Source organism: Macaca fascicularis, chromosome 8 (genome assembly GCF_037993035.2).
Source record: "Macaca fascicularis isolate 582-1 chromosome 8, T2T-MFA8v1.1".
In the NCBI taxonomy this organism is placed as follows: Eukaryota; Metazoa; Chordata; class Mammalia; order Primates; family Cercopithecidae; genus Macaca; species Macaca fascicularis.
The window spans coordinates 10,527,011-10,554,043 of record NC_088382.1 but is presented as its reverse complement, the minus strand read 5'-3'; the positions used below and the strand labels follow the sequence as shown (position 1 = coordinate 10,554,043).

The 27,033-nt window shown below is 45.9% G+C and overlaps 1 protein-coding gene and 1 long non-coding RNA gene across 36 annotated transcripts in view; both read left to right on the top strand.

Moving 5' to 3' along the window:
- The window catches only part of MSRA (methionine sulfoxide reductase A), a 413,664-nt gene that overhangs the window by 291,130 nt on the left and 95,501 nt on the right, over nucleotides 1-27,033 (top strand). The window contains exon 6 of one of the 35 annotated variants that reach the window (XR_012417021.1): nucleotides 21,548-27,033. This exon is cut by the window's right edge and continues 24,181 nt beyond it. The exons of the other annotated variants lie outside the window; for them this stretch is intronic. The gene's annotated coding sequence lies outside the window, so the exon portion shown is untranslated. The remainder of the gene's footprint in view (nucleotides 1-21,547) is intronic. 35 annotated transcript variants of the gene reach the window in all.
- On the top strand, nucleotides 1,555-18,943 carry LOC135964620 (uncharacterized). The gene is made up of 2 exons (XR_010577119.2): nucleotides 1,555-16,033; nucleotides 16,565-18,943. It is a non-coding gene; the product is annotated as an uncharacterized lncRNA (long non-coding RNA).

Genomic DNA, 27,033 nt, shown 5'->3' with positions numbered 1-27,033 from the left:
ACCGGGGGAGAAAGAGGCCCCGGCTATATTTTTCTTTTAAAAAATCGGCTCTGCCTTGCAGCATATCAGAGCATCCCGTGCTGCCCAACTGATGAGCCCGCTTGCAATCTCTCCATTGCCCCTCTGAACTGTCTTTGGCGTGTGCTCTGAACTGTTTTGAGGTGTGTCTCTGGTTGAAGTCATCTTGCCCGATGCCATCTTCATCTGGATGCGGGGAGAGGTGGAGAGAGCATTCCAGTGACTTTCTTTGCATTTTTCTGTAACCACAGGCCAGAGCCACAGACAGGCGTGGGCACACGTACACACACATTGTGAGACAAAAGAATTGTGAAGCAAAGCAATGCTCAAAGTAGTTGACATGCTGCAGAACATTCTCGGGAGAACTGCCTTCTGCAAATAACCAATTTCTTGAGGAGAGAGTGCTTCTTACAGTCTTGCCAATAAAAAGTCACTCAGCAGCAGCTAACTTTCTGTTTAGCGTGCTCACCAAAATATATATACATGAAAGAAATTGCTACACTGATCTGGTACTGATGACCACCAGGGCCCTCCATGGCGTGTATGGAGGAGGGACCTGGGAGCGTCTGGGAGCCTCCGTGGAGGTTCCTCCCACTTCGGCATCCATAAGTCCTGTATTTGGTACTGGGGGCCCATGTATCTGTGTTAGCAGTCAGTCCCCTGCAGAGCAGGACAGCTGACGTTTCTGTGATGAGATGCAATTTGCTGTGTAGCCTCTGTACCGTCTTTCTAGCTATGCCTTCTCCTTTAGGTACCTGAGCATGTTTAGTGGAAGAAGAGAAGACAGACTGGGCTGCAGATGGAGGGAAGATGAGAATAGAGACTCTCCCTCCCTGCCCCTGTACCTGCCCACCGCCTCCTGTCTACATCCTGAGATGCCCAGCAGGGACAGGGTTCCACTTGGAAAGTTCTTTCGAAACTCACACAAGACAGCAATAAACATAGAGGTAGAAACAACAAGACATTTTACCATGTCTTGTGTCATGTAGGAAACTTTACATTTCAGAAAATATAAAGAAAAAAAGACGAAGCAAAGGGCTTTAAGGATACAATGGACCTTATTATGGAAGGAAAGCAGTGCTGTCATGAGAGCTAAAAATGAACTATTTTCTTTTTCCAGCGGGTTGACTTTTAAAAGTGCATGTTACGTAGTGCCCTGCATTGCAGCGTATCCTATTATAACCTTACCAGCCCCAGCTCCTATCACTGTTTCCCATGTTTGCTAATATGGTAATCATGAAATAGCACTTTGTTTTTTGAATCTTTGGTTAGCATCAGAGTTTTAATTTATTGTTTGCTTTTTGTTTGTAAGCCTTGAATGAAGGTTTCTTGCACTTAGGAAAGCCCATCTTCCAGTATGCAGACAAGTTAGCTCACGTCTTATTAAGCCATTCGTTGAATTACAATGCATTTGCTATAGCCTTGATCTCTAAATTGGTGGAATCCACACTGTTGGCAAGATTCAAGGGTAGCACACACCCTGAACACACAAATGCGAGGACACACAGCAAGAATGAGTAAGCAAGAGAATCAGGGGAGTTTCTAAGGAGCTTTCTGGAGGAACAGGATTTTGTTTTAATTTTTGATTATGCAGTTTATGTTTATAGTGGAAAACAGATAAGAAGACAATAATAGTACCTTTGCTAATCATACTTTAGAACATTTTGATATATATGCTTCTATTCCTTTCTCTGTGGAAATAAATACCTTAAACAATAGAATTAGTATATTCATGAAGTATTGATCAGAAAAATCAGATCAGAATGATTACAAATGCATTGGTGAAAATATTATCAGTGACAATATTTGTAACATGCCTTTTCACTGATTGATATTTCATGAATATCTTTTCATACCGGTTATGAAATCAAGATGTATATGTATGTATATACCAGTTATATAATAAAATGTTATTTTATTACATTCTTACCACTACGTAGTCTCCTTGAATGGATATACCATAGCTTATTTAACTGCTTTAGTGTTGTCTGACATTTGGGTTGCTTCCAACATTTCCTGCTCATAAATGCTGCTGTGATGAGCATACTTGTAGCTGAATCTTTTCATGCATCTGTAGTTAGTTCCCTGGAATAAGTTCGCAGAAGAGGAATAGCTGCATATATGCGTGTGCAGACTTTATGGCTTTTGATTTGTGTGTGTCAGTAGCATAATGTATTTTCTTCACTGGCATTTAGCATACCATTAACCTGTGGTAGTCCATAACTCTTCACTGTGTCAGGGCAGGGTTCTGTGCACCTCCTTTATCAACCTATGACACCACGATGCCCCCAGCCTTTCCAGTGCCTCCTCTTCCTGCCCAGACCAGTTCCTGGCCCAGAGGCCATGGCAGCTTGCAAGGAGGTGCTGAGTATTGATGCGTGTTTGCAAAGAGATGACAGCCGTAGATGAATGGAGAGGAAGTAGGAGAAAGTCATTGTGAGAGACTCCTGATTTCTCACGCAAGCTTTATCACTGATAGATACAGCATTTGCCCAATAGTCCATCACTTCTTCGATTCCCAATTTCCAAACCAAAGCAAATGAAGTCATTAAAAAGAATGATGTATCTGAGGGTATTTCAAAATTCTGGAGATTTCTGAGTCACGTGTAAGGAACAGAAAACCTGGCTTGGGTGGCATGCCGTGTCAAAGGAAAAGAACTGCAGTGAGGTTGGAGGAGTGGGCTCACCTGATGGATGCATTTGTTCAGTACACACATGACAGGGGAAGGCCTGGGCTGCAGAAGGACCGTCCCTCTGTGGGGTCAGGCAGTCAGGGTGGCTCTTGCAAAGTGGTAGCGTCTGAATGTCCTGGCTGCTGGAATCCTAGTAGCTTCAGATGCCAGATGGGTGCCCTTGGAAGGCAGAGGATGGGTGGTGGTCTTGGGTGAGGGGCTGCAGAAGCAGGTGGTGGCCAGGGGTCTAGCCAGGAAGATGCCATATCAGGGAGGCCCAGCCATCAGGGGACTAAGGCTCAAGGTGAAGCCTTGGAGGTTCCTTGGAAGTCTAGAGATAAGGAATGACTTTGTTCCATAGGCACCGGACTCCTGGAGTCTCAGCCATAGGAAACTGGTATTCAATACTAGAGCTGGGATTGAAGAAAGGGCCTGTTCACAAGGAATCCAGTAGCAGCCCAGGTCCTATGTGGTACCACAGTCAGAGTGGAACCAGCATCCCAGACTGCTGCACCATTGACCTGAAGCCTCTTCATGTATCTGGGGAGCTGGGACTAAGTGGTCTATGCTATGAGGGTTCGGCAGCTGCAGCACCAGGGGGTGTGGACGTTCACTGCTGGTAATAGTAGTTGGCAACCTTCTTTTTTGGCTTTTGTCTAGATCAGGCTTAGAGCGTCTATGTCATTTTCCATTTGGTTACTCAGTGGCACAGATTTTACAGGAAAGGCAGACCTTTAAAAAAGTTTGTTTTCTTGTTTTTGTTGTAAAAAAAAAAAAAAGAGAGATACAGAAAGCAATATGAAGTAAATGTGTGGCTTTATGATCTTATGTAAGCCAAACACCCTTGTTACCACATAACTTTGCTAGTCCCCCTAAGAGCCCCTCCTCCATCTGCCCCACCCCAGTTACAGCTTTATAGCTCCTCACCCTTCCCAATTCTTGTAACAGCCACTTCTATGCATTTCTTTATGGATTTGCCACCCAGGTGTGTGCTGTGGACCAAATGCTATGTCCCACTCAAATTCCTTTGTTGAAATTTTCACCCACAAGGTGATGGGATTAGTAGGTGATGGTGATGCCTTTGAAAGGTGATTCAGTCATGGGGGTGGAGCCCCCATAAATAGAATTAGTGCCCTTGTAAAGAGACCCTTTGCCCCTTCTGCTGTGTGAGGACACTGTAAGAAAGGAGGCAGTCCCTCACCAGACATAGAATCTACCTTGATTCTGGACTTCCCAGCCTCCAGAATGTGAGAGATACATTCCTGTTGTTTATAAGCCACCCAGTCTATGGTATTTTGTTACAGCAGCCTGAACAGATGAACACAGTGTGCACCTTCCTTGCTGCTGTTTTTGAGCCTTGCTCATTTAAAAAAAAAAAAAGGGATGATGTGTCTTTGAAGTCTCCTTTAAAACGTGCAGCTTCCCCTCCCTCCCTTCCTTTTTTCCTGTGGGGTTTTAATCTGCAGATCCCATAAACTGGAATGCTTGAGCAGTTCCTCTGTCTTTTGTATTTCCTGCACATTGGCAGCTGCATCCAGAGGTGTGGACCAGACCCAAGTCTATCTCTTTAACAAAGTAGTGGTGCTTTTCATTGGGAAACCTACGCTATGTGGTTTTTGCTCCTTTTTATGTTAACATCCAGTGATGCACAAGGCACAGATCCATCACTTTACTGAGAGTTGCAAAATAGTATAATTTCAACTCTATAAATTTGTTTTCATTTATTAGTTGGGATAATTTTCTAAGAAGGAGCTTCCATGTCATTTTCCATTTGGGTACTCAGTGGCACAGATCTTACAGGAAAGTCAGAATAAATGCTTAATGCTTTCTGTCTACCCACTTTTCAGGACATTGGCTTGGTTTCTTATCATCCTTAAGACTGAACCAATTAAGTCTTTTTCGATAATATTGTGAACTCATGGATTTACACATATTTGATGGGTTTCAATTCATCGCAATTACTATCTTTATTGAAACTCATATTTTCCCATCTTTGACCAGCTGGAGCTTCTTCACTTTGGCTCTGGGGTTCTTTTACCATGACCTTAGGAGCTTTCCTATCTTCTTCACCATCTGGTATAGGTTCATGTTGTCTATTTCCTGCCCCAGACCTGGAATCCACCATTTCTCCAAGAAATCTGGTTTCTTTTAACCAGAAAAAAGTATTTCAACAGCAACTGGGGTAGCATGGATGCTTATTGCTATTGGTTTGGTCATTATTTCTAGTTTTTCCAGTGGACGCAGCATACAATGTGTAGTGTGTATGTTGGGGAGGGAGGGGTGTATCAAATACTGTGTGAGTTCAAACTGACATTTCAGAGCAAATTCAGAACTGTATAGTTTTCACTCAACTGCTTTTATATTGCATTTGTATCTCCTTTCTTCCTAACCAAGAATCTTGGTTCTTTTTTTTCTTTTTTTTTTTTTTTTCTTTGAAACGGAGTTTTGCTCTTGTTGTCCAGGCTGGAGTGCAGTGGTGTGGTCTTGGCTCAAGTGAAGCATTTTTTAATCCCTCTTTTCTCTTCTTTCCCCTCAATTTTTGTGGCTGTGTCATATTTGCATTATCAGATCATATAAACTAGGGGTTGCCAACCCCCGGTTCCGGGCCATGGCCTGTTAGGAACCTGGTCACACAGAAGGAGGTGAGCCAGCATTACCGCCTGATCTCCGCCTCCTGTCAGATCAGCGGCAGCATTAGATTCTCATAGGAGCGGGAACCCTATTGTGAACTGCACATGGAAGGGATCTAGGTTGTACACTCCTTATGCCTGATGATCTGAAGTGAAACAGTTTGATCCCAGAAACATTCCCTTATTCCCCCACCCCCATCCCCAACCCCAATCCATGGAAAAATTATCCATGGATTTATAGTCTCAAGTATGTGATGAACTTTTTCAATGTGTAGTTTTGATTTCTTTTAATTTCAGGAAAATTGTCTTGAGTTATGTATTTTAACATTTTTCAGTCCCCTTGACTTGGTTTTCATTATCAGAAGCTGAGGTCCTCTTCTCCATTGATTGGATCTTCTTTGCCTGTCCTCAGTATGTCCCTTTCTCTGAGTTACTTCTTATCTTTTTTTCTTGATTTAAAAAAACATGTCTTTTTCACCTCCCATTTCCTTTAAGCAGCTTTTGTTTTATGTTCCGGCTTTTATGTTCCTTCTAGTTCAGTTTTCATTTCTAACATTATGTTTTAATATTGTTTCAGGTGTTATATCATTTTTAAAGGCCTTTAATTCATTTTAAAGTAATATGCTGCATTTTTTATAGTTTTTTGGGTCCATCTTTTTGACATGCATTCATTATCTGTAGGGATGCTCTTCTCCTTCTCTCCTCCTCTTCCTCCTCCTCCTCTTCATTCTCTTTCTAATCCTTCTTCAGCTTTGTAAGAGATTTGACCTGAGTGTTTACTGCCACAGAGAGGCTCCTTCTTTTACTCCTTCCGCTGCTGTCACCAAGCTCCTGTCACCCAAGAGGAGGATGGTCTCAGATGGAGGATGGTCTCAGATGGAGGATGGTCTCAGATGGAGGATGGTCTCAGATGGAGGATGGTCTCAGATGGAGGATGGTCTCAGATGGAGGATGGTCTCAGATGGAGGATGGTCTCAGATGGAGGATGGTCTCAGACAGAGGCCCTTTTGCAAAGTGTGCCTTTGGTTGTGAACAGTGGTCTTGAGTTTGGGGGAGGAGAAGTAGATCATGTGGACTTTCTAACCTTACAGCGCTGCTCCATCTTCTGTTGCATCCCACAGTGTTAAAACTGTGCAGCTGGTTCTCTGAGATGTCCTGTTTCTGTTTCCCTCCTCCACTTTTACCTGGTCGACCTCCTTCCTTTATCTTTGTTATTTCTATCTGCTCAATTTTGATTCCACTCCCAGCAGTGAGGCCCTGGACATGTTCCTTGAGAGTTCCTAGGGACAGTGCAGCTCCAGTCTCTTCACCCAGGCCTCGTGACACAGGCCGTTGTGTGTGCTGCTGCTGCGGGAGTGAGCCAAGCTGCTCTCAGTGTTAGCCACTGTTCTCAAACTGGCCGTCTGTGCCTTCCAGGGAATGCTTGTTGGATATTTTGGTGTTTTGTGCCCGAGTCCACCAGATGCCCTTTTGCTTCCCTCTGTTTTCTCTAGCAGAGATACTCCCTTCCTCAACAACAATAACAAAAAGGCTTGCCTTGTGGTTGTTGGTGATTTTCATTCACGAACTTGTATTTTGGAGTTATTGGGGATACCTTGTCACCTAGTTTTGTTGTAAATTTTGTCTGTGAGTTGTTGCTTATGCATTTAGTTTATCTGTGTGATTTTTCTGGAGACATTGGAAGGATCTCATTGTAGCTGCCATCGTCCCAGAGTCCCCCAGCAAGATTTTAAGCTGATGGGAGGCAGGGCCCCTTGCTGAACATCTGGCGGCACTTCACACATTGTTCTGTGTGCAACATGGATTCGATAAATGTGTGTGGCATACACAAAATTGTCTACCTCTGGGTTAGAACTCCAGCCCCAAAGCAGGCACAACTCTGGGCTTTTGTGTATCACATCCTATTTGCAGTTTATTTGGAAGATATTCATTTGGGCGACAGGGACGTGCTGTCTGGGTCAGATCTGGGAGGAATCCATCATCTAGTTGGGGAGAGTGGCTCTCTGCTGCCTGTGTAGGGAGATAATGAGTTGAGTTCACGCCTGCCACTCCAAACCAAGACCAGGGTGGAATGTACTTGGGTTAACCTATGACTCCCAGTACCTTTATCTCTTAAAGTGATTTGTACAGCAGTCACTTGTCTGCTTCTTTGCCTAGGTCCCTAATTAAAGTAGTTTTCAACCCAATAAACAGCCTCACCTTGGCTGATAGAGTTGGACAACTCCTTGGTGGCCCCTTTCCATGCCCTCTCGGGCTCTGTAGCTCCAGGGTTAAGTTCCTGCCTTCAGCAGGGCCACCCACTGAAACATTTAATGAGGAGAGGAGTATTGTTTCTTGGAGACATAATTACCAGAGACACTTAATGCAACCTTTCCCGAGATAACAGGCCTTTTGAAATGCAATGTGTTGGGGGAAGATTTAGTCAAGCTCAGTGACTGCCTTAGCAGTTATGAGTCATGTTAATAATGCCTACATCTGCCTCCCCCAAAAGGCTCTAGAGTCTGTCTCCAAAGTTTATTAAACTTTTGTTTGGGAGACTTGTGCTTGGGACTTAGGGTTCTAAGTCTTTTCTTTCATTGTTTTTGGCTGTAACTCATGTGGTTGTGGCCCAGGGCAAAATTTTGAAATAGGTAACTTCCCTGTGCATTCTGCCATTACTGTAAGACCCATATGTCCTGATTGTTAGGGGTGCAAGCCTGTCCTTGCATTTTACCAGGATTCTTGAAGGCTGCAAACTCCAGATGTAAACACAAGCCACTGCTGGGAGAGCGTACTTGAGACATTGGAGGCCTCTTATGATGCTTTGCCTTCTCAGGACTCCTATCTCCCAAAAACACAGCACAGCAAAGCCAAACACAGGAAGCACTTCTAATGAAAGACTTGTATTTAAACGTAAGGAGCCACCTACTTAAAGTAACTCTTAAGAAAACCACTTTGTTAAATAAATATGACTTTTGTAATGCAAAAAATATCTTCCTAACTTATTTGTTTTAAAATTTCAACCTTTTAACATTGCACTGTCATCCTTTCAAGTTGTGTGGGTTTTTTTAATTTTGTTTTTTCTTCCTTCCCATTGTCTTCCCCCTCATTTCCTGGAAAGGGAAACCGTTTCCTTCTCATGATCTGCATGACTTCCTTCCCTCCTCTCTCTTGTCATTGTTTCATTTTGTTTCCATCTTTTGTCCCCAAGGAAGCAGAGGAAAAATCCTGGACTTGGGAGTGAGAGAGACCCAGGTTCCCATTCCAACTTTGCCCTCACTTGCTGTGAGACTTTGGCAAGTTAGTTGGCTTCTCTGAGCCTCAGTTTTCCTCCCTGTAAAATGGATATAAAAATCTCTGCACCACTGAGTTGCAGCAGGATTGATGTCATACTATATGCAGCATGCGTAGTGCCTGCCACAGTGCAGATGCTCAGAAAATGTCGCCCTTACTTAGGAGCACTCCTGCCAATGAAAACAGGACTTCTTGCCAAAGAGAAATACTTTGTGATTAGTGCTTGCTCCTGCCCCTGCCCCCATGAGCAAGCATCCTCCCTTTCTCCTCCTGCATTGTTGAGGACACATTTCTTGATACAAATTTAACTACAGCCACTAAATCAGAAATTCCCACCCAGAGTCATACCATAAGCGAAAAAAAAAGTGGGCCTGGATCTTTAAGGTCGTGGGTGGTGGGACTGGGCGTGGGAGGGGAGGCCTCTGAGACATCTCTTTGCTCCATCCCCTTTCTGAGTTTCATAGGCCTCCACTGTTTTCTCTCCAAGCAGTGCCCCTAGAGTCCAGGGTCCACAGGGAGACACCTCCTCCCTTCTCCCCACCAATTTCTCCCAAGAGAAGGGTAGTCTCAGATGAGGACCCTTTTGCAAATTGTTGCTTTGTAGTCTAAAAAATCAAGCTCGAGCTGCCTGCTGGTCCTGATTTCCTTCCTGGCCTTTAGTCCCTGCCTTTTTCCTCTTAGTCGGTTTTCAAACGCAGCTCTCTGCGCCACTGGGAGCTGCCCCTGACTTCCTCCCTCCCTCCTGGCCCCAGCTCTCCTGCTCTTGTTCCTGCCCCTGCCTCCCTCCCTAATACACTCAGCTGCTTAAATGTCATTTGTGAAACAACAGAAGGACATGCTGTTTTTGCAGCATCTTGGGGAACAATTGTTTTGATCCATTTGGTGTTAAGAACACTCATAAGAAATGTATTCAGTGACCTCGCCAGCCTCAGCCACTGGTGTGGTTCCCATTTGGTGGTTGGTGAGCAAAACATTTCCCCCCGCGCCGAAATGCCCACTCTCCTAGCACTTTCATCCTTTCTCCTTAGGTTCCTTTGTCTTCCCGGCCCTTCGGTACTTGAAGCCCTGCAGTTCCTAGTGCATTTTCCAGCTGGGAGAGCCATCCTGATCCAGCTCCTTCTCAGGCCTTTGAACCAAGTTCTTTGGCAGCTGGCCAGAGAGGGAATATGGCCATGTCAGGCGTGCTTTTCCGGCCCATAAGATAAAAGGAAAGGCTGGAAACACTGTTCTCTCTGTGACTCATCAGGCCAACCTGGCATGTGTGAGGAACCCATCAGACTGGGTGGGGTCCTCCTGTCCAAATTTACCTGCGTGGACATAGCACCTCCCGGAGGAAGTAGGAAGTGGGAGTTCCCTTAGCACATGATCCATGTCTTCCCTCCAGGCCCTACCGTGCCTGACTTGTAGCATAACGATGTATATTCCCACCTTAGTAGTCCCCTTAGCCTGTAAAGCTCTTTAGGGCAGGATCCACATCTGCGTAAGCTTCGGTGCCCCCCGTGCTTAGAACTGTGCCTCACAGGTGCTAAATGTTTGCTGAAAGGAAGAACACACAGGGGTGGGAGGATGCTTGAGCCCAGGAGTTTGAGACCAACGTGGACAATAAAGCAAGATGCAGTCACCACACACACACACACACACACACACACACACACACAATTAGCTGGTTGTGGTGGTGCAAGCCCACCTGTAGTCCCAGCTACTCAGGAGGCTGAGGTGGGAGGATGACTTGAGTCTGGGAGGTTGGGGTTGCAGTGAGCCTTGATGGCACCACTGCACTACAGCCTGGGCTACAAAGTAAGACCCTGTAACAAAACAAAACAAAACAAAAGAAGAACACATGTATTTACCTGAGGGTGGGAGTAGGGGGCAGAGAGAAGTGTTCCCTTTCTCTAGATCTTACCATGTTCTCTGCCAGAGAAAACGGTGCGCACACACTTAAACGATTATTTAAAAACCTAGAGACCCTTTGCTCATTACTCAGTGTCCAGATGAGCAATTATGCTATGAATTAGAATTGGAATTAGCTGCTTGTTCTGGCCAGAACACCTGATTGCAATATAGTAACTGAATTGTCCCTGCCCATATGAGTTATTCAGTCATTCGGACTGTGGTGCTTTGGATTTGGTTAGATTGTCATCCACGAACACCCAGATAGAATTGTTGCTGTTTTGCAGAATCATAGACACAAGCTCCTGCAGCATCAAAGGTGTCAGAGCACCCTGACTGCAGGAGTAGATTGGGAGATGCTGTTGTGTCTCAAAATCATCCTTGGCAAATCTCCATCACACTTAGCCATTTTATCTTCCTGTTCACTTTCAGTGCCCAAGGAAGAGAACTGTGGGGCCAATAGCAACACCTTTCCCAGTTGCCTTCCAGCCATGGTGAGAATCTGGAGGAAATGAAAAATAGCCTAATTCTCACACACCAAAAAATATCAAGAGTTCCTGTTCTAACGAGTTATTTTGACATTCCACTTGACAGGAGGCTGACGATTTGTTTGCAGCGTGAGTGACCTTCTTTAAAAGCATTTTGTATCTTCATTGACTTTGAACAGACCTTAACTGATGGGTGAATTTGGGCAGAGTTCATTCCCTCCGCAGATGGGCGTGCCAAATATCACGTGTACTGTCTTGGCCTGTGATCGAAATGCACAGTAGATATTACCACCCTCCGACTTTGTTTTGGGAAATCCCCGGATGTAGAAACGTTGGCGTTGTCAATTTCATGTGCGTGGGTCTTTTCCTAAACTGTGAATCCTTCCTCCCCAAAATATCATTCATTAATTGATCTTAAAAATCAGCTGGGAGTTAGGCTCCTTATTTAACACTGCTGTTTGCACCTCTCACTTATATAACACATTTGATATTCTCTTTATCTGCTTTGTCCCCACCTTTGAATATCTCATGGAGGGTGAGCTTTGCCAAACAGACAGATAGGAAGCAAAATTAGAAGCTTTTCTCTGTGCTGACTTCTAAGGACCTTCCTGGTTTTCTGTGAAGCAACCAAAAAAAAAAAAAAAAAAAAAAGTCGAGACTGGAAGAAGCAAACTTTCAGCTAATTATCATCTTTTTTCCCCTCTGAGCTCAGAGTACTGTTCTTAATTTCCTGACCAGCTTGTACCCCTCCCCCGCTCCCTCTGAGCATCTGTGGTGGTTTCCAATGGAGCCGCATTCCTGCTGCTCTGAACTTCCAACATACCATACCAGTTGGTTTGCCAAACAGTGAACTGCCAGCCATCTGCCATCCAAAGTCAGAATTTACATTGTTTCATCTTAAAATAACGCCTCCGGAATAGCAAGCCACTCTATGCATCAGGTTTTAAAATTGACAATCAGCCAGAATTAAAAACAAATACCAAATGGGCATAAAAAAAGAACGTTGTTTGGGGGAAGGGACTAGCATTTGATGGAGAGTTTGTTTTTCAGCATTTTTACCTGATTCTCCACCAAAATAGCCATGCCATTTAATTTTATCTGCAACAGCAGGAACTACTTATAGACTGAGAACGTTAACTTTTTACTTGCCTGATTCTAGATGCAGGAGCAGTTGTCCCGGTCTCAGGGAGAAGGGATCACCTCCTAATCCCAGGCTGTAGGGAAGGGAGACTTGTCTTCGCCTCCTCTCATCAGGCCTCCTGGTGCTCAGATGAGAAAGCGAAGACACTTGGAGGTAGAACACCCTGGCCAAGGGTCACATGCTGGGTAAGGGAGGAATGATGCTGTGAAGCCAGGACTCCTGGCTCCAGGCTTCTCCTTCTGCTCTCCATCCTTCCCTGCCTCTGCGCACCTGCCTTGACTAGTCACTGGGGCTGCGGGACGATCTGCATCCCCCTTCAGTCCTTAATGCCAAGCTGAGCAGCCTTGCCTGCCTCATTCCCCTGCTCCTTCAGGACAGATAGGCAAGACTGGGGATACCTGGAGGCCTGTGATGTTTACTGGTCTTGTGGCCTGTCGAAGGGGAAGAGCAGCCATTGTATCTGGACGGCTTTCCAGAGCAGATGGGCTCGGAGGAGACTGATTTTTTGAAAGAGAAAAAGAGAAGAGGCTTCATGTTTCATTTAGGGAAGCTGTTCCAGGCAAAGGCAGCTTGGGGAAAAGTGTGAAGTTATGAGTGGGCAGAGGAAGCAGAGGGCTCTGAATTTATACCAAAGACACCTGCCTACAGTTTGGAACTCTGTGCCACAGGCAAGCTCGTCTGAGCTCGGAAGATGCAAGGGCCGTAGGCTGGGCAGGGCACTGGGTGGCCCTGAGCCAAGCCTTGTGCAGTCTCTCTGGAATTTTCTTTGAGCCGGCAGTGGGGACAGTGGCAACCATTACCCTGATAGACATTCCAGAGTCCAGGCATGCTGCCTGCTCAGCTGGGTCTCGATGTGAGGGTCAGCGATGGGAACTGTGGTTATCTTTTGGTCTGGTTTGGTTTTTGGCCAGACAGTGGCATCTCCCCTTGGAAGCCTTCTTTCACTCCCAGCATCATCCATGCTCCCGCATCCCCTGCTTGTACCTGTAACAGTACCTGCTACACTGGCCAGGCTTCGTTGCTGGGGACATCTGTCCATCCTGCTAGACTCCTCGTGGTCAGCGGCTGTCATCACTGATCTTTTGGTTCTGAGCACCATTAGTATGTGCTCAGCTAATATCATGAGTGAATCAGTAAATTGCTGAGATGACGTAGGACTTAACTGGTTGTGCCAACCACCAGACCCAGGGCTGCCAGCCCACAGTGTTGCATCTGTGAAAAGCCGCTTTGGGCTGACCTGAAGTCTTATGATTTTGTTGTGTTCCAGTTGGGCCTTGTAATTAAGTAGTCTCCCCTTATCCGCCGTTTCACTTTTTGTGATTTCAGTTACCTGTGGTCAGGTAACTGCAGCCCAAAAATGTTGAATGGAAAAGTCCAGAAATAAACAATGCAAACATTTTAAATTGCTTGCCGTTCTGAGCAGCTTGATGAAATCACACACTGTCCCACTCCATCTGTCCTGAGACCTGACTCATCCCTTTGTCTAGTGGATCCACGCTGTCTACATTGCCTGCCTTTTAGTCACTTAAAGCCATCTTTGTGATCAGATCGACAGATCACAAGAAGATGGGTGAGTAAGAACAATAAGATATTTTGAGAAAGGAGAGACCACAGTCACATAACTTTTATTACAATATATTGGGATAATGGTTCTGCTTTATTATTGTTGATAATCTCTTACTGTGTGTAATTTATAAATAAAACTTTATAACAGGTAGGTACGTATATGGAGAAACATAGTATATATAGGGTCCCATATCCTCTGAGGTTTTGAGCATCTGCCGGGGGTCTTGGAACATATCCCTCATGGATAAGGTGGGCTTCTGCATTAGCCAGTTATGGAGAACATCCTCGTGTGCCAGTCACTGTACAAGGCATGTACTGTATGTTCTTATCTCAGATAATTTAATTCCGTTTATTAGCAATGACCCTATGAAGGGATGAGCCAACCAAGGCACAGAGGTGTTGACTGTCCCCACGTCACACTGCGAGTGAGTAGCAGAGGCAGACAGGAACTTGCAAGGGCTCTGATCGCAGACATCCCATTGCTCTGTCTCCGGCGCTGGCTGGGCCCCACTGGCATGTCGTGCTCAGCACTGGAGCCAGTCTGAAGTACCTTCACCCACGGCACACCTGGAAGAGGGTGACTGGGATGAGGCAGGCCTCATGGGGAAGGTGTTCTAGTTTGCCTGAGAAACCCAAGTGGTGGGGGGAAGCTGTTTTTAAGACTCTGCTCATTTGTCCGTGGCAAAGAGAGGGTGTGCTCACTCACTTCAGGTGACAGGAGGGGACTTGTGGGTGAAGATGGCAATGGGGCCAATGCTGGCCCATCAGGAAGGGTTTCCAAGCAAGTGGAGCTGCCCGACGGTAGAATTCCCTGCCCCACAAACAAGTGAGTGTCCCGCCACAGCAGAGCCAGGCACAGCAGAATGACCATGAGTCATGAAGCCCTGGAAAGAAAGGGTACCTCACTGATCCGGATCGTGGGACAAGTGTACCTTCACACATCCACTCTGACTACAAATTTGGTTCATTCCATACTGTGATGATATATTTTTGAAGCTGAAAATACTTTTAACGCATTTTTACAGAGTGAGTCATTTTAAGGCCTCCCCCTGCCCAGCCTTGTAAATCTGATCAGGAGAATCCAAATTTATTTTAAAATGAAACAAAACATGACTAAAATGTGCACATAAGATGGAGTGCAACACCATCATTCAATTTGCTAAAAGATGTCTTCTTTTGCAAAATCAGAAGATGAAAGGGTGACTCCTTCCTAGGGCTGAGAGTGTTGATCTGTAGAAACCCTGGGGCCGAGGTTGCTGGCCATGGGCAGCAGAGGGGCCGAGAGGCGACTGCGCTCATGGCCAACACCAGAGTGGGGTGGTCCCAGTCCTGGTTGCCTCTAGTGAGGGAATCTCTAGATGCAAGTTTAAAACCCTGCCTAGCCCTCTGGCCAAATGCTGTTTTCAAGATGCACTGTTCCATAATGAAAGAACAAAGCTCTTTTATTAATATAAAGCAGTTGTAAAACAGTTTGTATCTGATCCTGAGTTAAAGGCATTACTAAGGGAACCACATGGGGACGGAGCGAATGTCACTTCTTCCATCAAGTTTCATAGTGTTTGCTGCCCTCACATGCTTGTACCTGTCTGTCACTTTTCCCTTCTGCCTGGGAGATGGGTCAGTAAACTCCAAAGGGCCTTTTGCTGATCTAACAGCCAGAACATCAAGCAAAGGCTTCTCCTCTAGTGATCTCCAAGAGCTTAGCAAGAAAATGAAATTCTTGTGGTTCTAGGGCACAGCTGTGATAACCAGGGACCAACACACACAAGTGTGTTGAAATAGGCCTGAAGTCCAAAAGCTAAAAGAATAAGTGTTAGAATCCAAGCTCAGGATTCACAATGAGTTTGAGATAAACTCTACATTCAGTTTTTGGAGAAAAACAGTTATATTAAGTAGTGACTGAGTATTTAAGGATGAAGTATTAAGTTTCAAAACTGTTCAATATTTATGTTAAGTATTAAAAACTAAAATGACCTTTTAAATACTGTTGAATTATGGCCCCTTTCATAGAGTTCTTTAAAAAAATAAAAGAAGAAGAAGAAGAAGAAGAAATTCTCTGTCTCCTCAGAAAAAATCTATTCATCCATTCTAGACAGCTTATTTGAACATAGCATCATCATGGCACTACTGCCCCCTAATGGTTGAGTGCTTTAATTGCAGACAAAGTACCCAAAGAAATCAAACACTGAGATTTCAAAAGGAAATGTAATTACAGCAAACAAAATGCCACTTACAGAGACTGATTTTAGTAAGTTACTGTCACACCCAGTGAAGACTTTGTCATCTTTTGACCTTTACTTGTCTTTTGACTTGTGGTGCTTCGTGCATTAAAACTCCATCAGAGATTAAGAAAAGGTAATATAAAAGGAGGACAGAAATTTATAATATATTAAAATTTGATTTTAGGATGAAAACTTAAAAATGAGGCATAGGTTAAAATAATTATTAACATGGGATAGGTAATGTTCATTAATAGTCATTCTATTTGTGCATTATTGATGGCATAAGAATTTATTTAACTTAATTAGGACCAGTTAATCCAAAAAATATTTTTTAAAAACAGTCACAGAAACAAAATATTTATAAACAAAAATAAACCAGTTTCTAGGTTTAAAAGCACTATTATATAACTTATAGCAGATAAAAGAGGAACAACCATTCATTCATTCTCCTATGTGGTTATGAGACCATGAGTTCATAACTAACCACAAGGCAAGGTTCTAACATCAAATCCTTGATGGACACTTGACATACATGTTCTATTCATGTTGAAGAAGAAACTTGATGCTGAATATTCAGTAGTAGTGTTGTCTTTATAAACGTTTGTTTTGCCATCATTTTTGCTTTCTGGTTTATAATAACCAACATTTGTCTCGTGTTTTGCAGCTGCAAAATGCTTCCACATGGCATTTTCATTCCCTCAACCCTGGTTCATTAGTTCCTTTGTTTTATGGATTTGGAAGCCATTATGTTCAAAGAAATGAAATGACTTGCTCAAGATCAAATAACCAGTAAGTGGCAAAGGAAGGATGTGAACTTAGATTTTCTACCTCTGGATTCCATGCTTCTCCCACTACCAGAGCACTGCTTCCTGTGAGAAGAATGGTCCCTCCAAAGGGCAATCCTTGTTATACATGGTGGCATAGCGTACGGGTGGCCAGTGAATAAATAGCAAGTTAGGCAGAGAATGACCCAGTGCCTGAGGCTTCCAAGGAAAGAGATTTCACACAAACTGTAAAATCTACTTGTCCTTTAATGTAATGTTGGTTGTCGTTTAGTCATTTATTCATCCAACGGTAATCGCTGGCAGAGCAGCAGCCATGTCCCTTGAACTGTGAGCACAGGGAGCAAAGTCCTGGCCATGGCCTTGAGGAGCAACCTTTTGATGAATTGTAAAACACCTCTCCCTTGGGCCAACCACTTTGCTCTCCTGTACTTGCCACTTCCAGGCCACGTTATGTACCTGGAATATCAGGCTGTCACAGTGAATGACAAGGAGGAAGCCCTGCTTTATCAAAGATGCCCCATGGCATTCACTGGAGAGGGTCAGCTCCTGCCTGGCCATGTGGATTTGTCCTCCTTCCAGATGAGTCAGTCAGCATGGGGACATTCATCTCAGCAGATAAGTGCCAGTGTTGCCATGGAGAAAAAAGGCGCCGGCATTTTGTTCTGGGATGTGCTGTCACACACGCTCGTGGGCTGGTCATGAGAAGATGTGTCTGAAGTGTGATCCAAGTCTGCTCGCCACAATTCAAATCCACCCTTTGCAAATGATTCTTACCCAGGACACATCCGAATCCCCTGGGGACATTTTCAGACCATGGGAACCCACTGCACCCCTGCTGCAACCCTGATGAAGGTGCAGAGCCCTCGCTGTCATTATAGATGATTAGAAAAAAGCGTAATTCTTTGGTTATTTTTAGGATATGTTATTTTGGAACAGGATCAGGAAGGACGTAAGTACCAAAAGGCATTTGAAAACCAGAAGGGAAGTAATGAGCCATCCCAGCCTCTAGAGATGGCGCAGCTTTAAGACTAGGAATACCCCTATATTATGGGAGAAGTTGCTTCCTGAGCACGCTGTCATGCTGGACATGGGGAGAGTGTCCTCAGTCCCCAAACCTCTGCCGGCCTGCTCCTCGTTCCCTGGCTTCCCTGACTCCACATAGAACTCATGCAAAGTTGACACAAGCCTTCTCTCCAGGGTTCCCACACTTTGGGGGTGACACACTTGTTTACCTCTCCTTCTCAGCGTTCTCTTTTATGTTCCTGAGTAAAAGTAAACAGCAGCAAAGAAAAACATTCTTACTAGTTAGGAAGGAAGAAGAGAGATTGGTCATCAAGCCGAGGTGGTGTTTGGATCCCATAGTATGGCATGCAAGGCTGTATAGTTTTCCAGACTCCTTTCCCTCCACCTACCACCTGTTAGCTACCAGAAGCTCCTTTGTTTGCCTCAGTACCTCTGTGCCTGCCTTCTCAGTGATCGGTGATGTCACAGTTCCTACCATGCAAGCATAACCACGTCTGCCTTCTCCACTGTGCCTAAGAGGAAAGACCATGGCGCCTCCATCTTTGTGTCCTTAGACTCCGTGTCCTGCAGGACTTGGGACATGGTTGGCTTGGCAACACTTGCTGAAGGTTTGCCCAAGTTTGGTTCTCTGACTCTGTGATTCTGTGATTCTGTGGGATTTCCAGAAGTCTTTCCCTATCATCCTACACATGAGATTGAATGATAGATCAAAGAGCCCCAGGCAGAACGAACTTGTTGATGCCATATAATCTCAAGCATTTACAGCAATTGTCATTGCCACCTCATGACAATTGAGTCTGGGATGATAGAGCAGTGTTGGCAGCACTGGGGCCTCTGGAAGGGCATTGTCAGCTCTTCTCACCAGGCAGGGCCTTCCCACCTTTTGCCTCTACACTACTCGGGGCTTTCGTGCTGGGTGTCTTTGGCCCTGCTGGGCAGCCATTGCCATAGGAGCCAGAGGGGTCCAATTGGGAATTAAGAAATAAACGATAACAATCACAGGCCTCATTGAGCGGAAAGTGCTCAGAGTCATTTTCCAAGGGAACTCCGTGGAGATTACTTTCAGAATGCTCACAAATAAGAGAAACAGATTCCTTCTGCATGTGAAGTGTATTGCAGTTGTAAAATGCTTGTGCATATATGACTTTATTTTATTTTATTTCCCTTCAATAATGTTACGAGTAAATAGGGCATGTGCTATTTTCCCTATTTCTAGATAAAAAAAACCTCAGGAATCTGACTTATGCGACTACTGTGTTCCTAGTGACAGTAACTATCCAATTGAAATGAATCTCCTCCCACCTCCCTCCCTCTCTCTCTCTCTGAACAAAGGGGGTTAGCTTACAATTAGACAAAACTAAGATATGAAAAAAACATAACGAGTAACAGTGAGTGATGTGAAACAGACTAGAGGTGCCCCAGGAATTTGCACTGGGAGGTTGGAATGGTTAGGGAATAATAATTAAAATAATAGCTACCATTTTTGAAGGTTTAAGAGTTAAGATAGACAACTAAAACCAGTCTAGAAACTCCAATAAAGCTAAAAATAGGATTACCTATATAGGTTTAAGGGTGTGCTAAGCACTTTGCTAAGTTGTTGTTATTAATATTATTATTATTTGAGATGGAGTCTTGGTCTGTCACCCAGGATGGAGTGCAATGGTGTGATCTCGGCTCATTGCAACCTCTGCCTCTGAGGTTCAAGAGATTCTCCTGCCTCAGCCTCCCAAGTAGCTGGGACCACAGGCATGCACCAGCACACCCAGCTAATTTTAAAAATACTTTTGTAGACATGGGATCTCACTGTGTTGCTCAGGTTTGTCTCTGACTCCTGGGCTCAAGTGATCCTCCTGCCTTGGCCTCCCAAAGTGCTGGGATGACAGGCATGAGCTACCTTGCCCAGCTACTGACCAGTGCTTTTGACACAGCACTAAGTTGCTGCCTTGGTGGGCCCCATGGGGGAAGCAGGGCAGGAACTGGCCCTGGAAGGGGGTCAGGGTTGGCTTGCATGGGGGCCAGAGGCAACGGATTCCAGGAAGGAAGCCAGCATGACTGAAGGCACAGGGGGCAGCACAAAATGGACACCAGGAGTGAGGGTGCATGCCGGGAAGCTGGGGAGATCAAGTGGGACATGTGAGAACGGGCCAGACTGTGACCGCACTTTGGATCCAGCAGAGGAGCTGAGACCTGGTAGGGTGGGCCGTGGAGCCCCTGGAGGGCTCTGAGCAGGTACAGGTGGTGAGAAGTGAGGTGTCTGCAAAGACCTCTGAAGTGAAGCATTGGCTGTGGGGTCAGTGTCATGGCTGTGGGCTTTTGGAACCCATGAAAAGACTGTGAGCTGGACCCAAGGGCAGATGCATGTCTCACTGCAACGCTCGCCCTCCCCAGCTCACCGCACACCCAGTTCCTGGCTTCCATGCAAACTCAGGAAACACCAGTGGAGACATTGTCCCCTGCCATTAGGCTGATTGATCGAGAAGTCAAGCCGCCTTATGTTCAGTGCAGTGAGCTGATGGGCTTTTGTTCTCCAGGCCAAATTCCTAGGCTCCGTTTGGTCCCAGAACACTTTGCCTGCGGAGTTTATGAGAAGCAAGTACAGAAGTAAACTCATGGAATGTAATTTGGAGATTATGGACAGAGATACTAGAGGGGAAAATTGTGATTCTCCTAAATCCAAGGGCTGGTGGTACTGGATGGGTTGGCTGCCCCAGCGGGAGTGGGGAGACCCCTGTGTGGACCTTGGTGCTGTATGGAAGAGGTGCTAAGAATAGCCACCAACCTAGCACATCCTGCAGGTCAGACCCTAGGCTGGTACCGTGCATATGAGTCCCACAAGAATTCTGTGAGGAAGGTCTTATGAGTCCAAATATTGCAGAACAACAAATTAAGTCTCAGAAATATTTTACAAATTGCCCAAGGTCTTACAGCTAGTACATGACGAGTGAAATTACAGTGTAGGCCTTCCCTGTGTCCCACTCCATATTAGCAGGAGGTAGGTGGTCCGGGTCTTTGCTTTGAACCATTCAAAGTCTGGCCATTTAGCATGCATTGGCCCCTCAGTTTTGCTTCTGAAATCTGTTGTGTGCGTTTGAACAGACAGAAAACCTTTGGGATCGACTTGTTGGAGATAGTTTGGATGTTTTGTCCCTTCCAAATCTCATGTCGAAATGTGACCTCCAGTGTCAGAGATGGGGCCTCATAGGAGACATTGGCTCAAGGAGGCGGAATCTTCATGAATGACTTAGTGCTGTCCTCATGGTAATAAGGGAGTTCTCACCCAGTTCATGCAAGAGACGGTTGCTTAAAAGAGTTTGAAACCTCCTCCTCTCTCTTGCTCCCTCTCTCACTATGTGATACGCCTGCTTCCCCTTCACCTTCTGCCATGATTGTCAGCTTCCTGAGGCATCACTGGAAGCCAAACAGATGCTGGTGCTATGCTTGTACAGCCTGCAGAACCATGAACCAAATAAACCTATTTCCTTTATAAATTACCCAGCCTCAGGTATTCCTTTAGAGCAGCGCAGATGGACTAACACACTTGTACAGATACAAATCTGCTCCCCCTCTTCCTACTTATGCCTATCTTTTTTGCATCTTCCATCCTCCCCATCTGCAAAACATTTAGGGAGAACCAAGGCTGGCATCTCCTGGGTAGCAGTCTGACTGATTATCCGGCTTAGCCTGGTCAGGAGCTGTTGGCATCACACACCACATAAGGATGGCTGGTATGGATCTTTGGCCCTGAAGGTAGATGAAGAACCTTCATATCGGAGGCATGACCACAATTTTATCTGCAGAACTGAATTCATATGCTTATGCTTCTATCTTCATGCCCCTAGTGGAATGATGTTTGTGGAGCCAGTGGTTCTGTGGGTGCCTCGAGAAGAACAGGGGCAGGGCTGGCCGCACCTTGTCAACAGCTGCTCAACAGCTATCAACTTATCAACCGGCCAGGGAGTCAAGGATTCGAGGGAGATGCTCGCTCACCAGCAGCAAGTCCCTGGGCATTGGCTTGTCCAGAACGGCAGTTCCTGGGTAAATAATGAGACCGCATCACCAATGGAAATGGGAAAACACACAGGTATACCATCCTGGTGCCTACAGCACCTCGAAGACCAACATCTTGCTTCGGGGGTTGAAACCAAGTGGTTGGGACTTTACAGAAATGCCTGATCATGGTCATGTCTTTTCTCTGTAACTTTGGTTGCCCTGACTGGGCGGCTCTGAAGGAGAGAATTCCCCCCACCCCGCTTCTTTGCACTGGAATGGAATTGAGTATTAGGTCAATACAATCAGTGCTACTTTGGAGGTTTCTGTGTAGACTTTCAGATGGGGGAGGAAAACGTGATTACTAACTTGAGTTCCTATTAGTCACTCTGTTCCCCTCCCCGGTCAGGTTCCGGACTTTCCTCTGAAGGGCCTGGGGAAGATTGCGTCTTCCTGCAGCTTGATTTGGTTCAGCTTCTCCTAGCGAATTCCCTTTCTGGGTGGCCGACTCACATTTCTGACAGTCTGAGCTGCTGCTCATTGTTGCTTAGGAGATAGATAATGTATTCCTTTAGCTAAGTCCCTTGGGAAACATTAGCGCCACTTGTACATGGGCGATCACATGTCCCTTAGGGCATTGATGTTTCCGACAAGTTTCTTGAGGCTTCCCTATCCCTGGCTTCTACAATGCAGCCAGGAACGGAAATGCCATTTGGCTCACTTAATCGCAAGGCATCTTTAGGACTGCACCTGTATTTTTAATCAAGTGCAGATTCAGAAAATACTTAATTAGAAGTAGGATAGCACCATCTTAAGGTCATGGGCTCTGCTGTGATATTATCTGGGCTTGGATCTTGGGCATGACACATTGCTTCTCTGCCTTGCCTCTGTTTCCCAATCTCTATAATAAGGATAATGATAGGACCTGCCTCGTGGGGTTTGGTAAATAATAAATAACTTATTCCAGATAAAGCTCTTAGAATAGTACCTGACACACAGTAAGTGCTTAATAAATAGTAGCCTCTATTAAGCACAGTAAACCCCAAGGGAATCCTATTTTTAACTTTTTTGGAGTTTTTGAACCAGTTTTAGTGGTCTAGTTCAACTCTTACAACTACAAATGTTCAGTGACCACATGCAGTGAACTGAGATAGGCTAAGTGCTGAATATATAAAGACAACTATATAAAGTTTGGTTTCATAAAGAGATTTTAGCCTAGTGAAAGCGAGTATTCCTGGGCGTAGCCACAATAATAGATGCACAGGTGCCTTTTTTACTGTATCATTGCACTGAAAGTCAGGCAACAAGAGAGCTTGTGTGAACCCTGTTTTAAAAAGGGTATAAGCGGGGAAGGGATCAAAAGGACTGAACGTTAGCCCAGATTCTTTTATTGTGTGACTTTGGGTAAGCCACTCAAGCTTTCTAGATCTGACTCAGGTTTCTCATCTGAGAAATGGGGCAATAAAGTTATGCACTAACTTCTAGCAGTAATTCATGTTATGCAGCTGGGTAGGAGATAGTGCTCTGTCTCACTGAACGTAATGATCACGAGTTTTTCTTGGAATGATTTGCCTGCTGTACAGGTGGACCTAACCAGAGGGTGAAAACCAGGCCAGTTCGCCTGTGTGGCTTAACATTAATTATATTTGACATTCTTGCCTGGCAAAATCCCAAACCAGAAGGTGGCCTGAATCCCCTTTAAGGAGATTTCTGCCAGCATCTACGTGGGCCCTCTGATTTGAGGCACAGTTTGCTTTATAAAGAACCAGATTCTCTGATATTACTAGTAGCAGTCTTTTTCCATGAGCAGATCAGCCAGTGTATTAAATAGCAGAGACTGACTCTGCTAGAAGGCGGAGCTTCTCTTGTAGCCATATCCTTTGGCTGGGTGGGTGGGTGGGTGGATGGGAGAGCCGGAGGCATCTGGGAGGGTTGAGGTAAGGAGTAGAGATAGTTTTACCCAGAAGTGTATTCTGCAATTTCCACTTTTTGTTTTGTCGCTGCCTAGTGAGATGTAATACCAAAATGGCTCATGGAGACTGCTGGAAGCCCGCGGTCCAGAGCTTGGGAGCGAGCGGTCTGTGTCTTTCACAGCACTGCAGCTGCCTGATTTCAGCCTCGAAAATCAGATTGGGACCGCTGCTGGGTTCGCAGGGCAAACACCCTCTGGCAAGTGACTCTTTCAGAGGAGGGCTGTGAACAGCCAAGTGCTGGGTGTGGAAGCAAGTGGGTCTCCAGGGCAGCCTCCTGGGATCCACTTTGCACAGATCTCACCTCACCAGGAGGAAGCTCCCTGGCAGTGCAGGCACCCGTGGTCCAGGAGGGGCTCTGCTTGAGCTTAGGTGATGGCAGCAGGTGTGTGACTCCCACACTGGGAGCCCTGGTCCCAGAGCAGAAGCTTCTAATCAGCGACACCTGCTCCAGGCAAAAGGCCCCAGGTGGCCAGGCCAGCAGATGTCTTTATCAGTGGCTGAACACTGGCAGAGGAGCTCTGCGGACTCCTGAGAGCACAGGGCGGAAGCAGAGAGAAAGGGCTGTGGATGGGGATCAGGGACCCTGGTTCTAGTCTCAGCTCTGCCACAGGCTGGCTATGTGGTTCTCCCCCTGGACCTTGACACAGAAAGCTGACATTTGAGTTAGATCATCTCTCGGTCCCTGTGGTGCTAACAGCCTGTGTTGCTTCTGGATTCTGAGGGGCCACAGGGAAAAGCAGTTGCCCAGTGAGAGACTCATTTGGCGGGCAGCTGCCCCAGGACATCTTTAGGGAGCCCCGCAGTCTGGCCCCACAGCACCCTGGAAACTAGCAGGGCTGGTGGCTAACACGCCGGTGATCATTCTCAGTCTCTGTGAGCCACTGAGGCGTTTCCTGTCGGGGTGGCATCTCCAGTGACCTTGCTGAGTTGGTGAGTTTGCCAGTGAACAGGCTGGGTGAGACTGGGCTCACTGGGGCCATCAGAACCCAAGTTGGCTTCATCTCCCGGCCAGGAGAGAGCCTCACCACGTGGGCTCCTAAGATTCCCCTCAGCAGCTCCATGTCCCTTCTTCACAGAGACCATTCACCAGCCAGCTGCTCTCAACATGTGATCCCCACTGGCACCACCTGGGAACTTGTTAAAAATGCAGATTCTTGGGCTCCGCCCCAGAACTTCTGGCTCAGATACCCTGGGGGTGAGTCCCAGCAATCTATGTTTAAAAACCCCCGCAAGTGATCTGAGGCACACTAAAATGTACATGCCACTGCATCGGACTAACCGTGTGTTCCTCTCTTATTTAAAACCGTATCTTATTAAAACACCAACTTAGCAATAAAGGAGCCCTTAAAAATTACCCACAGCCCTACTGCCCCATCACAGCACCTGTTGTCATCTCTTTTCCAGACTTGGTCCATTTGCGTGCATATTTTTTTACACAGACATGCTTATGTTGTACTTTTTTTCACTTAACATTATTAGTGGGTTTTTTCCATTGCTTCATAACCTTCGTATTTGTCATTTTCATTGACTGCGGAACACCTCCCTAATGTACTTGCTTTACGGCCTGGCTGCCCTGTCCATAAGCATTTGGTGACTTACCACTTTTCATTTTGGGAAGAGTCACCTCTCTGCCCAGGGTAGGTCACCTTTTGGGGTATTCCACTGTCTAATGCCTGACCTTCCCTGTAAGCCCTCAACATGAAGTGATCCAAAGAAGATTGCTTAACCAAGAAAAAAAAAATCCAGCCAACCCAGAACAGATACTGAATCTGCAGGGATGGATCACCACTGAACGTTCCCTGCCCTCCTGAGTGTTCTGAACCCGAGACTCTTCTCGTTTCACTCGCAGGTGGCATCAGCAGAGGGGGAGCCCGGGCTGAGGTTGGGCTAGAGCCTGTGGCCTCGCCCCGTGCCAGGCCCGCCGTCTGGTCATTTCCTGAGCATCCTGGTCTCCCCGCAGGAAGTCTGGTCCTTCCTCTCATGCCCCCTCCACCTTCCCCCTCTTCCCCTCTGGCACCCTGATCTCCTCCCAGACGCTCAGCTTGGCCAGCACACCCTCTAGTGGTAGCCCCTTTGTTTTGACAAGACCTATGGTGGTTATTGGGCCACATAAATAACACTAAGATTACTTCGTTAGGATAAATTCCTAAGTGTGGGATGGCCAGGCCTAGGGTAACCCTCAGGGTTTCTTTTAGGCTGTGATCTCTTCTGCCAGTGGCAGTCTGCAAGTGTGCTCCATCAGTGGGTCCGTGTTGCTTTGGGGATAAAATTAGAACTTCATGACACAGCAAGCTAGGTTCATCATTATTGGCTCATGGACCACAGACTCAGCTCAGATGCCTAGAAGGGGCAGGTTAGTGACATAAGTACTGATTGGGCCAGACAATACGAGAGGGCAGGCCTACAATAAGCTAGAGAGAATACCCAACCTAAACGCAGTCACAATCAACAGCAGAAAGTTCTAGTGAAAGATAAATGGTGGAAAGTGTTGGTGTCCATCTTGTTCTTGGTTTATGTCTTTAGCCTTGGCTTCATCTACTATACGTCTCCCCCTGTACATCCCAGTCATACCTGAATGGGCCCTGCTCTCTCTTGCCTGTTTTTTGTTTCGTCTGCCTTTTCATATGCTGTTTCCTCTGCCTAAATGTTTATTTCCTCTTTATCTCTCTGGATGATTCCTACTCATGGTTTAAGATTCAGCCAGAAGGGTCACCTCCTTTGGAAGCTTTTTCCAGGACAAGCTCTGCTGTGTTAGGAGGAGGCTTGGCATTTGGGTGGACAACTGGAGAGGGCCCTCCCTGCACTGCGTTTGGTGGGATGAGGCCACGGGGATGAAGGCTCCTCCCTTTTGAGAGCATCATTACAATTCACTTTTCAAACTTCTTTCTTTAAGGCTATCTATCCCAAGGGACCTATGAGAAATGCTGATGGCGTGGCTTCTTTTCCTGGGCAGTTACTCTGGTTAGCCCAAAGTAGACTCTGGACTCTTCTAGGGACAGTCCAAGATAGAAATATGCAGTTACATTTAGTAATTTCTTTCCTTTTCTAGACTGAGGGCTATTTTTTTCATCTTTATGTCTCTGGAAACCAGTAATATGCTTGGCACACAATAAGTATTTAATACATTATTTTTGGATGGATGGATAGAAGACTGGAGAGATGGGTAGAAGGAGGGAGATGCATGGACACATGGATGCATGGATGGATGGACGGACGGACGGACGGATGGACAGATGGGTGGATGGATGGAGGGACGGATGGAGAGATGGATGGATGGAATGGAATGCTGACTGGTGGGATGGATGGATGGATGGATGGATGGATGGATGGATGGATGACTGGAGAGATGGATGGAAGGAGGGAGA